Source organism: Rhinatrema bivittatum, chromosome 6, assembly GCF_901001135.1.
Source record: "Rhinatrema bivittatum chromosome 6, aRhiBiv1.1, whole genome shotgun sequence".
Taxonomy (NCBI): Eukaryota; Metazoa; Chordata; class Amphibia; order Gymnophiona; family Rhinatrematidae; genus Rhinatrema; species Rhinatrema bivittatum.
In genome coordinates, this window is record NC_042620.1 from 290359226 (window position 1) to 290373207 (window position 13982).

General features: G+C 41.0%; 1 protein-coding gene and 1 non-coding gene across 3 annotated transcripts in view; both read left to right on the forward strand.

Annotated features, from left to right (window-relative positions):
• Window positions 1–13982, forward strand: part of LOC115094362 (gamma-aminobutyric acid receptor subunit beta-4) — a 403751-nt gene that overhangs the window by 20135 nt on the left and 369634 nt on the right. The gene's annotated exons all lie outside the window — the stretch shown is intronic.
• LOC115094752 lies at window positions 3995–4099 on the forward strand. Its single transcript, XR_003857609.1, has one exon. It is a non-coding gene; the product is annotated as a U6 spliceosomal RNA (small nuclear RNA).

Here is a 13982-nt window from a genome sequence, read left to right on the forward strand (position 1 = left end):
GCAGTGCCCTATCCCTATTAATACCAGGAGTGTTGTGATCTTCCTGCATGCAGTGCCCTATCCCTATTAATACCAGGAGTGTTGTGATCTTCCTGCATGCAGTGCCCTATCCCTGATACCGGGATGTGTGCAAGAAGATCACAACACCCCTGGTATCAGGAATAGGGCACTGTGTGCAGGAAGATCACAACACCCCCAGTATCAGGAATAAGGCACTGTGTGCAGGAAGATCACAACACCCCTGGTATTAGGGATAGGGCACTGTGTGCAGGAAGATCACAACACTCCTGGTATTAATAGGGATAGGGCACTGTGTGCAGGAAGATCACAATACCCCTGGTATCAGGGTTAGGGCACAAGTTCTAGTCACATTGACTGATCACATTACTTGTTTTGTCAAGCTACCAACTGTTTCCATTTCCCATCCCCCATATACTGTCAGTAGGAAACTTGGTAACATGAATAAATAAGAGGGCAGCCAATAGGAATACATATTCATTCCTAAACTGACCTTAACTGACCTGAAAAGTGTCAAATTGTATCATTTTCAGTTAGTGCGCACTAACTCCCAGTTAGTGCGCACTAACTCCCGTTAGTGCGCACTACCTCGAGTTAGTGCGCACTAATCGGAAAAAACGATTTTTAACGATTTTTTAACTAAAAAATCGTGCCTAAGACGATTTTCTTGCCCTGCCACACGATTTCTATCGTTAAGACGATATGGAAAACGATTCACATCCCTACTGCTGTGTGCACATTTTAGATTTTACTCCTTACCATGTGAGTTAAGACTGCAAAGATATTTTATGGGAGTCAAGAAAAATCTGAAAACCTGGCTGTTCAACAGGCCTATGAGAACATTAATGCAAATTAAGAGAGCTATTGGAAATATGACAATGTAAGGAGAGAAAATTAATAGAAAAATAAATGAAGGAGGCTACTTTATATTGTATTAGTTTTAAATTAAGAAATGTTCAACAAGTCATTCATTTTATTCTTTAGGTTCTTATGTTTCCAATAATTTTAATGTAACCTATTATGATTGTTCATAAATTGATTTCAATATTATAACATGTTTTATCCTTGCTATAAACAGTTGTGATTGGTAACAGAATGACGGTATAAAAATATAATAAATAAATAAATAAATTGGGAGGCCATCAGCATTACTTTATCCAGATAGCAGCTATAGGTTAGTTAAAAAGATGCTGCACCATGATTTGTCGTCTGATTAGTCTCCATGTCAACTTGTCCTGCCTTGGCTCTGATAAGGCTCAGAAAAGGTGATGAAGTCACAAGCCAAGAGCTGGTTACTACAGTTACCAGCTGTTTTTCTAATCAGTAGTGCCTAGCCATAGAATTCAATGAGCTATTGAAACAAATTGGAAACATTAACAAATAGGATAAGGAGTATTCATTTCATTTGTGGAACCCCTCCATTCATTTTGGAGGAGCCATGAATGAAAAAAAAATATGGGCATATTCATTATGTTTAACCCATTTGTTTCAAATGAATACCCATCCCTACTAAATATTATATTCAATATTGGCAAGAAAGACCAACAAAGTCCAAGAATAATAAGCATTTTATGATAATAAGGAAGCAAATATCTCTATATTAGAAACCTAATTTAATAAGAAGACACAATTACTAAAGTTATCAATATTGTTTCCTAAATAAATTATCAGATAATTTTTTCACAAAGATAGAGATTTGGAATATTCTCTTTTTTGGTGTAAGGCTAATTATGTCTTCTTCAGTAAATCAGTAGCATTGATGATTCTGACAGTGAACATTGCACTAAGGTGCATCGTATTTTGCATTATTATGAAGCATTAGAGTTAGGGCATCCCAACAGAGAGGTTCCAATAAAAAGAAAAGTAGTCCAAGTGCCTATAATTAAAAATTCAGCTGAGCTAAAAAATTCAAGTTTTTCCCTGTCAACTGAAAAGCAGAATGTTAATACAAATAAAAAAACACACTTTGAAATGTTTGTATGCTAATGCCAGAAGTCTAAGAAGTAAGATGGGAGAATTAATGTATAGCAGTGAATGATGACATAGCTTAATCGGCATCTCAGAAACATGGTGGAAAGAGGATAACCAATGGGCCAGTGCTATGCCGGGGTACAAATTATATCACAATGACAGAAAAGAGCATCTTGGTGGTGGAGTGGCACTTTATGTCCGGGATGGCATAGAGTCCAAAAGGATAAAGATCCTGCGTGAGACTAAATGCACAATCAAATATTTATGGGTAGAAATCCCTTGTGTGTTGAGGAAGTGTATAGTGATAGGAGTATACTACCATCCACCTAGCCAAGAGGTTGAGACGGACAGTGAAATGCTAAGAGAAATTAGGGAAGCTAACCAAATTGGTAGTGCAGTAATAATGGGAGATTTCAATTACCTCAATATTGTCTGGGTAAATGAAACATCAGGACATGCTACAGTTCCTGGATGGAATAAATGACAGTTCTATGGAGCAATTGGTTCAGGAACTGATGAGAGAGGGAGCAATTTTAGATCTAATTCTCAGCGGAGCACAGGATTTGGTGTGAGAAGTAATGGAGGTGGGGCCACTTTGCAATAGTGATCATAAGATGATCAAATTTGAATTAATGACTAGAAGGGGGACAGTAAGTAACTCTAGTAACTCTAATTAGTAAGGCTCTAGCGCTAAACTTTCAAAAGGGAAACTTTACTGAAAGGTGCAGCTACAAAGGTAAAAGGTGTAAAAGGCATGGGCACTGTTAAAAAATACCATCCTAGAAGCACAGTCCAGATGTATTCCACACAATAAGAAAGGTAGAAGGAAGGTCATACAATTGCGAGCATGGATAAAAAGTGAGGTGAAAGAGGCTATTTTAGCCAAAAGATTTTCATGCAAAAATTGGAAAAAAAAGCCATCAGAAGAAAATAGGATAAAGCATAAGGATTGGCAAGTTAAATGTAAGACATTGAGAAGACAGGCTAAGATAGAATTTGAAAAGAACTTGGCTGTATAGGCAAAAAATCACAATAAAAGCTTTTTAAAATATATCCGAAGCAGAAAGACTGCGAGAAAATCGGTTGGACCATTAGATGATCAAGGGGTTAAAGGGGCACTTAGGGAAGATAAGGCCATCGTGGAAAGATTAAACAATTTCTTTGCTATGATGTTTACTGAAGAGGATGTTGGGGAGATACCCATTCCGGAGACAGTTTTCAAGGGTGATGTTTCAGATGAACTGAACCAAATCACGGTGATCCTGGAACATGTTGTAGGCCAGATTGACAAACTGAAGAGTTGTAAATCACCTGGAATGGATGGTATAAACCCCAGGCTTCTGAAAGAACCAAAAAATGAAATTTCAGACCTATTTCAATTACATTACATTAAAATCATCCATTGTACCTGAAGATTGGAAGATGGCCAATGTAACCCCGATATTTAAAAAGGGCTCCAGGAGTGATCCAGGAAACTATAGACCAGGGAGCTTGACTTCAGTGCTGGGAAAAATCGTGGAAACTGTTGTAAAGAATAAAATCACAAAACATTTAGATAGACATGATTTGAGGGGACACAACCAACATGGATTTACCCAAGGGAAGTCTTGCCTCACAAATCTTCTACATTTTTTTGAAGGGGTGAATAAGCTTGTGGATAAAGGTAAACTGGTAGATGTGGTGTATTTGGATTTTCAGAAGGCATTCAACAAAGTCCCGAATGAGAGGCTTCTAAGAAAACTAAAAAGTCATGGGCTAGGAGGCGATGTCCTTTTGTGGATTGCAAGCTGGTTAAAAGACAGGAAACAGATAGGATTACAGTGGAAAAGGGTAAACAGTGGAGTGCCTCAGAGATCTGTACTTGGACCTGTGCTTTTTAATAAATTTAAAAATGATCTATAGTGAGGTGATCAAATTTGCAGATGATACAAAATTATGCAGAGTAGTTAAATCTCAAGCGGATTGTGATAAATTGCAGGAAGACCTTGCAAGACTGGAAGAATGGGCTTCCAAACGGAGGCACATATACTAAAATTGGAAGATACAGGGAAGATTAGCATGGCCCCTGCGCAAGGATGACACACAAATCCATGACGTATTCCATGTTTTAAGTATCAGGCTCTGAAGCTCAGTGGTTAGAGCGCTGGCCCTTTAAACCAGGGGTCATTTCAATTCTTATCAAGGCCTTTAACTGTGCAAGTCTGAAGAAAAAGTTGGCATTCTTCTTCACTTGAGCATGTACGTCCTTTCTCAGATTCTTCAAACAGCTCTGCCAGTTCAGCTCTGATTTCTACAGATTCATTTGACAAGTGATAGGGAGCATGGTGAAAATGGAAGTGTTCCAATGTTTACCTTTGCTGCTTTGCCCCTTAACCATTAAGCCTTATGCTTCATCTTGCATGTACCTCTAACATTACTCTCTCAATCAAACAGTTACCAACAAGGGCCCTGAACTTGGAGATCGGTGAAACAGATAAGTATGAAAAAATAAGTGTGGGGACTTGCTGGGCAGACTGGATGGGTCATTTGGTCTTTTTCTGCTGTCATTTCTATGTTTCTATGACATTTAATGTGGACAAGTGCAAAGTGATGCATACAGGGAAAAATAACCCTTGCTGTAGTTACACAATTGGGCTCATACAGTAAACCTCGCGGGAGAGCTGGCGAGCACCCGCTCTCCCAACGTGCGCCCAGGCCACTCTCCTGGGCGTGCGATTCGCTAAGCCAAGGCATGCAAATTAGGGCCCACGGTAAAAAGGAGGCACTAGGGACACTAGCGCGTCCCTAGAGCCTCATTATTGACAGAAGTGGCGGCTGTCAGCGGGTTTGACAGCCTACGCTTAATTTTACCGGCATCGGTTATTGAACCCGCTGACAGCCATGGGTTCGGAAAATGGATGCAGGCAAAATTGAGCATCCATTTTCCAACTCACGAGCCATGGGCAGAAATTTTTTTTTTTTTTTTTAAGATTTTTTTTTTTTTTTTATCTTTGGGGCCTACGACTTAATATTGCCATGATATTAAGTCGGAGGGTGTACAGAAAAGCAGTTTTTTCTGCTTTTCTGTACACTTTCCTGGTGCCTGCTGAAATTAAAATGTGCGGCTTGGCTGCACATTTTACTTTCTGTATCATGCGGGACTAACTAATAGGCTCATCAACATGCATTTGCTATTAGTTTCAGGGGGGTTGGCCACGCGTTTTCCACGCGCTATTACCCCTTACTGTATAAGGGGTAAAAATAGCACGTGGAAAACACGCATCCAAATGGGGCTAACAGTGCACTCGGCCTGAGCGCACTTTACTGTATCAGCCCTATTGTTAGGTTCGGAGTTACCACCCAGGAATGAGATCTAGGCGTCATAGTGGATAATACATTGAAATCATCAGCTCAGTGTGCTCTGGTGATCAAAAATTAGAAATTATTAGGAAGGGAATGGCAAATAAAACGATGGATGTCATAATGACTCTGTATCGCTCCATGGTGAGACTGTATCTTGAATACTGTCTACAATTCTGGTCGCTGCATCTTAAAAAGGATATAGCTGCACTGGAGAAAGTGTAGAGAAGGACAACCAAAATGATAAGGAGCATGGAATGGCTGCCCTATGAGGAAAGACTAAAGAGGTTAGGGCTGTTCAATTTGAAAAAGAGACAACTGAGGGAGGATAAGATAGAGGTCTAACAAATCATGAAAGGACTTGAACAAGTTAATGTAAATCGGTTATTTACTCTCTCAGATAATAGAAGGACTAGGGGGCATTCCATGAAGTTGGTAAATTTTAAAACAAATCAGAGAAAATTCTTTTTCACTCAGCGCATAGTTAAGCTCTGGAATTCATTGCCAGAAGATTTAGTTACAGCAGTTAGTGTAACTGGGTTTTAAAAAGGTTTGGTTAAGGTCCTAGAGTAAAAATTCATAAACTGCTATTAATTAATAAGCAACAGTAACTTGAGATTTATTTAATGTTTGGGTACTTGCCAGGTTCTTATGGCCTGGATTGGCCACTGTTGGAAGCAGGATACTGGGCTTGATGGGCTCTTGGTCTGACCCAGTATGGCATTTTCTTATGTTCCTATATTCATACTAATTCACATTTCAGCCTATGCAAATGAGCCCAGAAGAAAAATTATGTGTGCAAGTTTTCTGCTGACTTATTGCAGTATAAATCAAATAAATAAATCAAACTTAACTATACTTCTATGAAGCATAGTTACATTTTTTGAAAAATTGCATCTTCATAGCATTTATCGCACACAAATTATCTATGTATTCATATCAGAAGAGCTACTTTTCATAATTTTATATTACAGTTGTTCATTAGCTTGAATTTGTGCACTTGGACTCACAAAAAATGAAAAACTGATCATTAAATGCGCTTTCTGCACATTCATACTACTTTTATCGTATTCAATCTCATTTCGAAAATCTGTACATTGAACTCAGGTAGAAGAAAATTTCATTTTGGTCATTTCAGTCCCTCTTAGGATCCTTGTCAGTCTTTGCTATATAATTTCAAATCCAAATTCCTTTATAACCTTCATGGACCTACATTATCCTGCACTGTTCTCACCAAGCAGTTTCCTCCTTCAAGTTCAGTCAGAACCAGGGCTGAGATCTGGCTTCATGAGTCTCTACCTAGAGATTTTTTTGCCCCTATTTTATATTTCTTTCCAAATTACATTGGAAATTGATGGTTGTCATTGTAATGATGATCCTGCCAATCCTTCAGTCATGGACTGTGAATCCAGTCACTAGGTGTCACCCTTTGTTGCGTCCGTCGGTCTTCGATGGCTTCGCCCCGCCTACCTCTCTCTACTTGCGGCTCCTCCTGCTCACCTTGGACTGATGGCCGCGGCGGCATCTGCTTGCCGTTCTCTCTGGCGTCCCCAGACCGGCTTTGTTGCTGCCTCCCACCATTCTCATTCAAGGTACCTCTAGGGCACGCGCACGCTGCCCTCATCTTTATCTTCACGTTGGCGTGAACCTCAGGGGCGTCCCACTGTTCTGACGTCACGATTCCAGGGTATATCTGCCTACAGTATTTGCTAGCTCGTTCAGTTAGCAACAGGATTTGTACGGATGGGATTCGCTCTCCGTTCCTAAACTACTCTGCCACTCCAGCTCTATCTGGAATTCTTACTACCCTTTGGGGTCGTTAACGGGGTACCCGCTCCTCGGGGGCCTCTCTGCTTCTTTCAGGTGCTATCAGGAAACTGGTACTCGCTCCTCGAGGGCCCATGTTCCCTGTGTCACTGCCTGCAACCTCTACCCTTCTACTTGGAAGAACTAACTTACAGTCACCATCAGTGAGTACAGAAAACATCTCTCTCTACAGTACTGCTTCGCCGGAATCAGGTACTCGCTCCTTGAGGGCCTGCTCTCTGCTCCGGTGCCAGACCTCTTGTCTAGTGGAATCTCTGCTACTGCTAGTGAGTACAACGCCACTGAGTCTCTCTGCTCTAAGGGATCAGGTACTCGCTCCTCGAGGGCCTGCTCTCCCTGTCTCGGAGCTCTCCTAATTCTATTTGGGACTCTGAATGCTAATCTTATTGTGTGCTCATAACTCTCAGTCTCTTTCCACAACAGCACTGCTCTACAGAGGATCCGCTGTTCCAGCGTTCTGTGAGAGACGCGCTCAGCCGGACTCTACAACCACTACTCACTACTGCCACCTCTGCTGGTTCCATAAACTGTTTAATAAAAGATTCAAATCTGTGTTTGTGTGTCCGGAGTTTAGCCTGACACTGTGGTCCCTCACAGGACTGCCCGCCGTGGGCATGGTCAGCTGCCATAGTGTCCAAGGATCCACTCAAACACCATTAACCATAACACCCTTAGACAATGACCGTGACTGTGTGCCCCTGGGGACTGTCAACACTATCTCCCATAGCCTAGCTGACCCAACCTGGGATCTTCAATATAAGTGAATGTCAAGGATGGCACCATCCTACATTGTATTGTTTTCATCATGATATCATGGTATTGTTGATATCATTATTACTACTAGGGGTGAATAACCCTAATCCAATACAGTTTGAATCCAAGTTTGGCTTTTCAAATTTTTGTTACATATTTATGGCCTGATTGACTAAGCTTTTTTTTTCCATAAATGTAGAATGGGGGAAAATCCTTAATAGATCAGTCCGCTAATCAGATAATTAAATAATTTTGGATTTGGTTTAAATCTGATGCTGATATTTTTTTTTTGGGAGTGTCAGGAAATATAGACTTATATGCTTTGATTCATATTTAGGAATACAGGAGTAATGCATGCAAAAGATTATGACTGTCCACCACAGTTAGCAAATGGATATTAATCATGTTATTCAAGAGCTTCAAATAAGCAGAGTTCAAAGTAGTAAAACAGGGCAGTGAGGCCCCTGATATGGACCCATGAAATATTCCAAAATTATGAGAATCTTCAATTATTTATCTTTAATAAGTCCAAATCTTGAAATATTTACATCTAAACTGGGTGGAAAAAACCCAAACCAGACAAAATCATAGATCTGAGCAGCACTGTGGATGACTTGGACATATTTGTGTTGATTCAAAGCCTATCCAGTTGTGGCTTTCTCCAAACCAAAACCTTTCTACATTCCCCATTCTCAATTCAGATGGGGTAAAAAAAAAATATATATATATAATCCCAACTGCTTCATGCATCTCCAATTCTTATCATGCCTTTTATTAAAGGCCAACACATATCTGCTATTGTTCAACTTTCTATTGCCCTTTACTTGTATCTTTACACAAACAAATTCCCCTCTTAAATGAGGTCATTTTTAATTCATGCAAATGCAGACCTCATTCAACCACTCAATCACGCATTATCTGTCTTTCTGTGTCTGCTGAAATAAGATATATGTACACATGGAATTTATTGTTTCACAAGGTTACATGCTATAAAATACATATTTTAATGGTATACACCGAGAGGGCAGTAATGAAAGCCCTGGAACACATTTCAAGCCATGGGTGAAAGAGTGTTTCACCTGAGGAAAGGGGGGGGGGGGGGTTTGATTACTGTCCGCTCTCTTTGCAGGCAAAATCACCTGCATTCCCAGGTGCATGGAGATGGAGATGGGTCAACGTATATAGTCTTGTATAAACAAATATTTGTGTCTTGCTTTTGACAGAAAAATTACCCATAGATAAAGCAGGTGCAATTATATGTGGATAACTTGTCAGGGGCATTAATGACAGCAAAAGTATGTGCATGCCTTTGCTTTCATTACTGAGGCAAACACCAGGAAGGTCTGCAAGACTGCAGGTAATTAGCGTAGCTGGGTTTTAAAAAGTTTGCACCGTTCCCCGAGGAGAAGACCATACATTTGCATTAATTAGGGAAAGCTGCTGCTTATCCCCGGGCATAAGCTGCATGGACTCTATTTGCTATTTGGGATCCTGCAAGATACGTTTGACCTGGATATTGGGATATTGGCCTTGATGGACTCTTGTTCTGACCCACTATGGCGATTCTTATATTCTTATGATTGCGTATCCCCGAATGATTATCACTGTAAAGGACGACCCTACAGTGGCTGGTCTGGGTGGATTTTAGTTCCGCCCTCTCCAGGGACACAATTGTTTCTCGTGTGAACTTTTTCACTTGCCATACTTTATCTGTTAGTCTTTGTGCCTGCACAGTTGTAATGCCTCTTTCCTTGGGCTGCTGATCGGTTTTGTACATTTCATTACAATCAAAGATGAGAACTCTGCACAAGGATATTTAACACTGTGAAGTGAATCACAGTGTTTCTTTTTATGTCCTATACTGAATGTGAGACATGCAAAAGACAAAAGAATGCATCGTATTTATTTTTAAATTCAAGGGAAATACACTATGTTTCAAAATATTAAGCAGTGCTGTATTTATGTATGCACATGGAGAGTTAAGGAGTAAATACACAGAAACATAGTATTATACAATTTACACCTCATTAATTGGATGAATTAAATTGTAGGCTTGTCTATGACAATATATTGCCACCCCAATGACATTAGTTTAGCCTGATCATATCGCTTCAACCAAAGTAGTAAAAAGTGGAATTGTATCATCATTGTTAATCATTAAAAGGCTACTTAAAATTCTTGAAGTATAGCCAGGCATAAAGTGACAAAATGGAATACATCCATGATTGCAACTGGGTAATGACTTCATTTCCTGTAAGTCTCAGGGTAGACGCTACTGACTAAGGTCTAAAAGAAATGAATTTATTACACTGGAATGCTACTTGTGTTACTTATTGAAATGAAAGTATAGTTACGCATGCCGATAGAATGCTAGTTATGAAAATATCAACCCATGAATTCATGCAGCCAACCAGATTTACAGAGTAATGATGAATGTGTTTTATATGACTACCTGGCTCAACAATCCATTTGTAAAGATGCATTTTCTGTGTTCCGAGAGGGAGAAAGTTATTCATTGAAAGGAATGCATGAGCCTTTTGATGTTTGTGCATTTTTATCTGTACCAGAAAATAACTGTTCCCTTTCGCATTGTCATTAAAACAATGAGGCTCTCTTACATAAATATTTGTAGACCTGACCTGTTCAAAGGAACTTTTTACATGCACTTTAGCAGGTTTCTGCTTTATGAGCTATACATACTAACACACTGAATTCTTTCTGAAAGAACATCTTTGGAAGCAAGTAAAAAGGTCCTTCCGATGACTGTTAACTCTTCTTAAAGTAAACAGAACGCAGGAAGAAAAATGCTGAAAAATTAGAACAATGGGACAAAGGGGAGGGGGAGAGGGCTGAACAGTGAGAGTTGTTTTTTTTCATGTGCTATATCATTAATAAACCTATTAATCCATCAGCCTCCAGAAATTGGGTAGTTCTTTGTACTCCAAGGTGAGGCTTGTGCTTTAGGTAATTGTCCTTTTTCAATACCATTATGGAATCAATATAGAATGATAATAGAATGGTAAAGACTAGGAATGCCTTAACTGTGAGTTCCAAGGAAAATAAGCAGACGGATTTAACTTGAATTGTACACAGGTGCTTCCATCCTTTTTAGACCCAAAATGGGATGCTGATGTCATTTGAGGGCCCTACACTTTGGGCTGTAATAGTTAAGTCACTGAATTACTTCAAGGTGTTTAAAGGTTGAATTCTATTGTTGCAATAATGTTGGATATTTTGGGGTAATTTTCAAAGCCCTTTGCAAGCATGAAACCTGGTTTTATGAGTGTAAATGGCTGTTGTAACACACATACATTTACACACTCTGAGGAGCATGCATACTGTTTTATTTTAAAATGTATGTGCATAAGTGGACATACTTGGTAAACCCTCCAAAGAGGGGGTGTAACTGTATGTAACATCCCCTCACCCCCCCTTTCATAGGGGATCACTTTAGTGGCTGCAAGGGTAGGAATAAAACTTGCTGCATCCCCGGAACAGATCAAACCAGTTGGGGACCAGTAAACGCTGGGAAGCCCAAGAAACATCACAGGTCCACACCAGAATCATTCCAAAGCAAAGGAAAAATTAATTGTAATCAGATGAAAGGCAGAAGCAAAAATCAGCATACAGTCCAAGAACAAGGAAAAAAAAAGCACTTATAATTCTCCAAAACAGTTCAAGTACTCAAGAATTTTACTCACATTAGTTCATAAGCTCTCTGGCAGGGTCCTAGATTCTCTTCCAGACCCTCTGAAGAAAAATACACAACTCATAGTTCCTATTGCATCCTCACAACCTTCTCCAACTATGGGCTTCCCCAGACAGGACAGAAAAACCTTAGCCTTCAGAGTCCTTGTCCTGCTGGCTGGCTTTTAGTCAAATGCTGTCAGAAAGCACTCCCCAGCTCCTCCATCAGTCCCTTCGTAGGCTGAGTTGCAGATGACCCAAGTACTCAGGCTAGGATACTTTCCAGCTCCCTGGCTTCCGCACCCAGCTTCTTGGAATCCTTGGTGAGGATGCCTCCAGCTCCTTCAGTCTCTCCAATCCCTTCTCCCTTGTGCCTCCTGGGAAGCACCATGTATAGCAGGGAAGAAACCCCAGACTCCTAAGGTCACGCCTCACGGACCTTCCCAGGAATCTTCCCGTGCTGGAAGATTCTGAGAGCGGAAGCACAGAATGTCCTTCAGTGGCCTGCAAGGGGCCACGCTTGGTCAAGGCTTCGTGCACATTCAGATGACCGCTACGCAAACCATTTGAAAATGACCCTCGTAATGAGAGCCTAGAAATGAAGGGTGGCTCCAACATTTGCTTGAGTAGCGAGGTGATCGCCCAGATTCACGAGTAAGCTGGCAGTGGGGAATCTAGATCCTACTGATGCACAGGATTTCATCCTGTCCCGCTAATATATTTTCATTATAGTCTAATGGTGTGGGATTGAGGAAAGCTTGTTTCTAGGTTCTCCAGTTGTAATAATTGTTTTCCAGCTGTGACAAAACCTAGGAATCCAGTGTGTATTTAAAAAAATAGATATGAAGCCTAAACATAAAGGGGGGGGGGAGGAAGGCAAAATCACTAACAGAATTAAAAAAAAGCATGAAGGAAGGACAGAGAATCCCTAATTGTAAAGAAGGGAAAACTAGAGATGAATTGATTACCAGGTAGTAAATTGGATATGCCTTATGGCCCTTATCTGCCATCATATTCTCTGTTTCTCTCTTAAAACAAAAGCCTCATTCAGGATTTAAATGATTGTTTCCCCTTATTTCTACTTTACTTCAATGTAATGAAATTTCTGTTTGATTGCTGTAAGTTTCCCTACATCATTCTGGCTAGAAGTGACCAGCAAACGTCACTGGTGTTTATATCCTGGGAATCAGAGAAGCAGTGAGGATTTGTGAAGGAGGATTAAGAAAAGAGGTATAGTCCCTGCCCCAATCTGGACACAGGCAAAGGGGCTCACTGGGAGGGTCATGGGCCGGAGCAGTACCCGTGCCTCCTGGGTCCTTCCTGCCCAGAGGGCAATAGTCAGTTTTGCAAAGCCCTTAGAGCTTTCTGGCTTCTCTGGGACTCTTCTGCACGTCAGTCCAGTCACAATCAGCGAAACACCTGACGGCACAAACACGTGCTGGTGTTCAAAAAAAACCAAATTCTTAACTGGGCTCTGATGGCAAGCAAATTCAATCCACCACTCTATACCAATGGTCCGATGCAGCAAACGGTTCAGGAAATAAAGTCCAACAGCAAGAAATGTAACCTGGCTGTCTTAGTAGCAAAATGCTGTACACCCTGGCAGGTAAGCTCTCTGGGGCAGGGATTTGTCTCTCCGGGATCCCTTCTGGAAGCAGCTCTCCCTTTTCTCTCTCTCTCTCTCTCTCTGTAACTTCTCACGATCAGATGAGCTGGATGATTCTTTTTGTCCGTTGCAACTCGTCAGGACCTTCTCCTGCTAGGCGGCAGTCATTGGACGAGCCTTTTTTTTTTTTTTTTTTTTTCAAATCTCCGGAGCACTCTCATGGGACAGAGGAGAAGTAGGGACCTGCACCTCTCTTTCTCTGTCTTTACCAAAAAGTCTAAGAATTCTCTCTCTGGAACCCTCGAGACGTCTTTCTGCTCCTAGAGACCTGGAAGCCCCCAACCTTGGGACACAGCCTCTCTGTCGGGGCAGGTTTCCTCGTCAGGTATCCCTCCATTGAGAGAGGGCCCTGTGGAGGGAAAGATCCCACACCAGTTCCATTCTGTGAAGAGGTGGGGCCTCCAGACTGTGGTCTGCAAACTGACCAGGACTCCCCCTGCATGCAAGTGGGCATAGGAGTTCTAGTAAATCTAAGCCACCTCTCCCTGCGGAGCGTCAAGACTCTGAAAACATTTTCTCTATTCTGGCAGGGTCTGCTAAGAATGTTGACTCTACTCTAGTAAGGGGTAAATCTGGGGGGGTCACCTTACAAAGGAGACTAAGGAAAAGTAATATAACGGAGGCTACTGACATGAGTAGTGCTGTAGAGGAAAATATTGGTAGATCCTATATGAATAACATGAGTAAAAAGTTCAATACAAACAAGGCCGATGTGATTGGC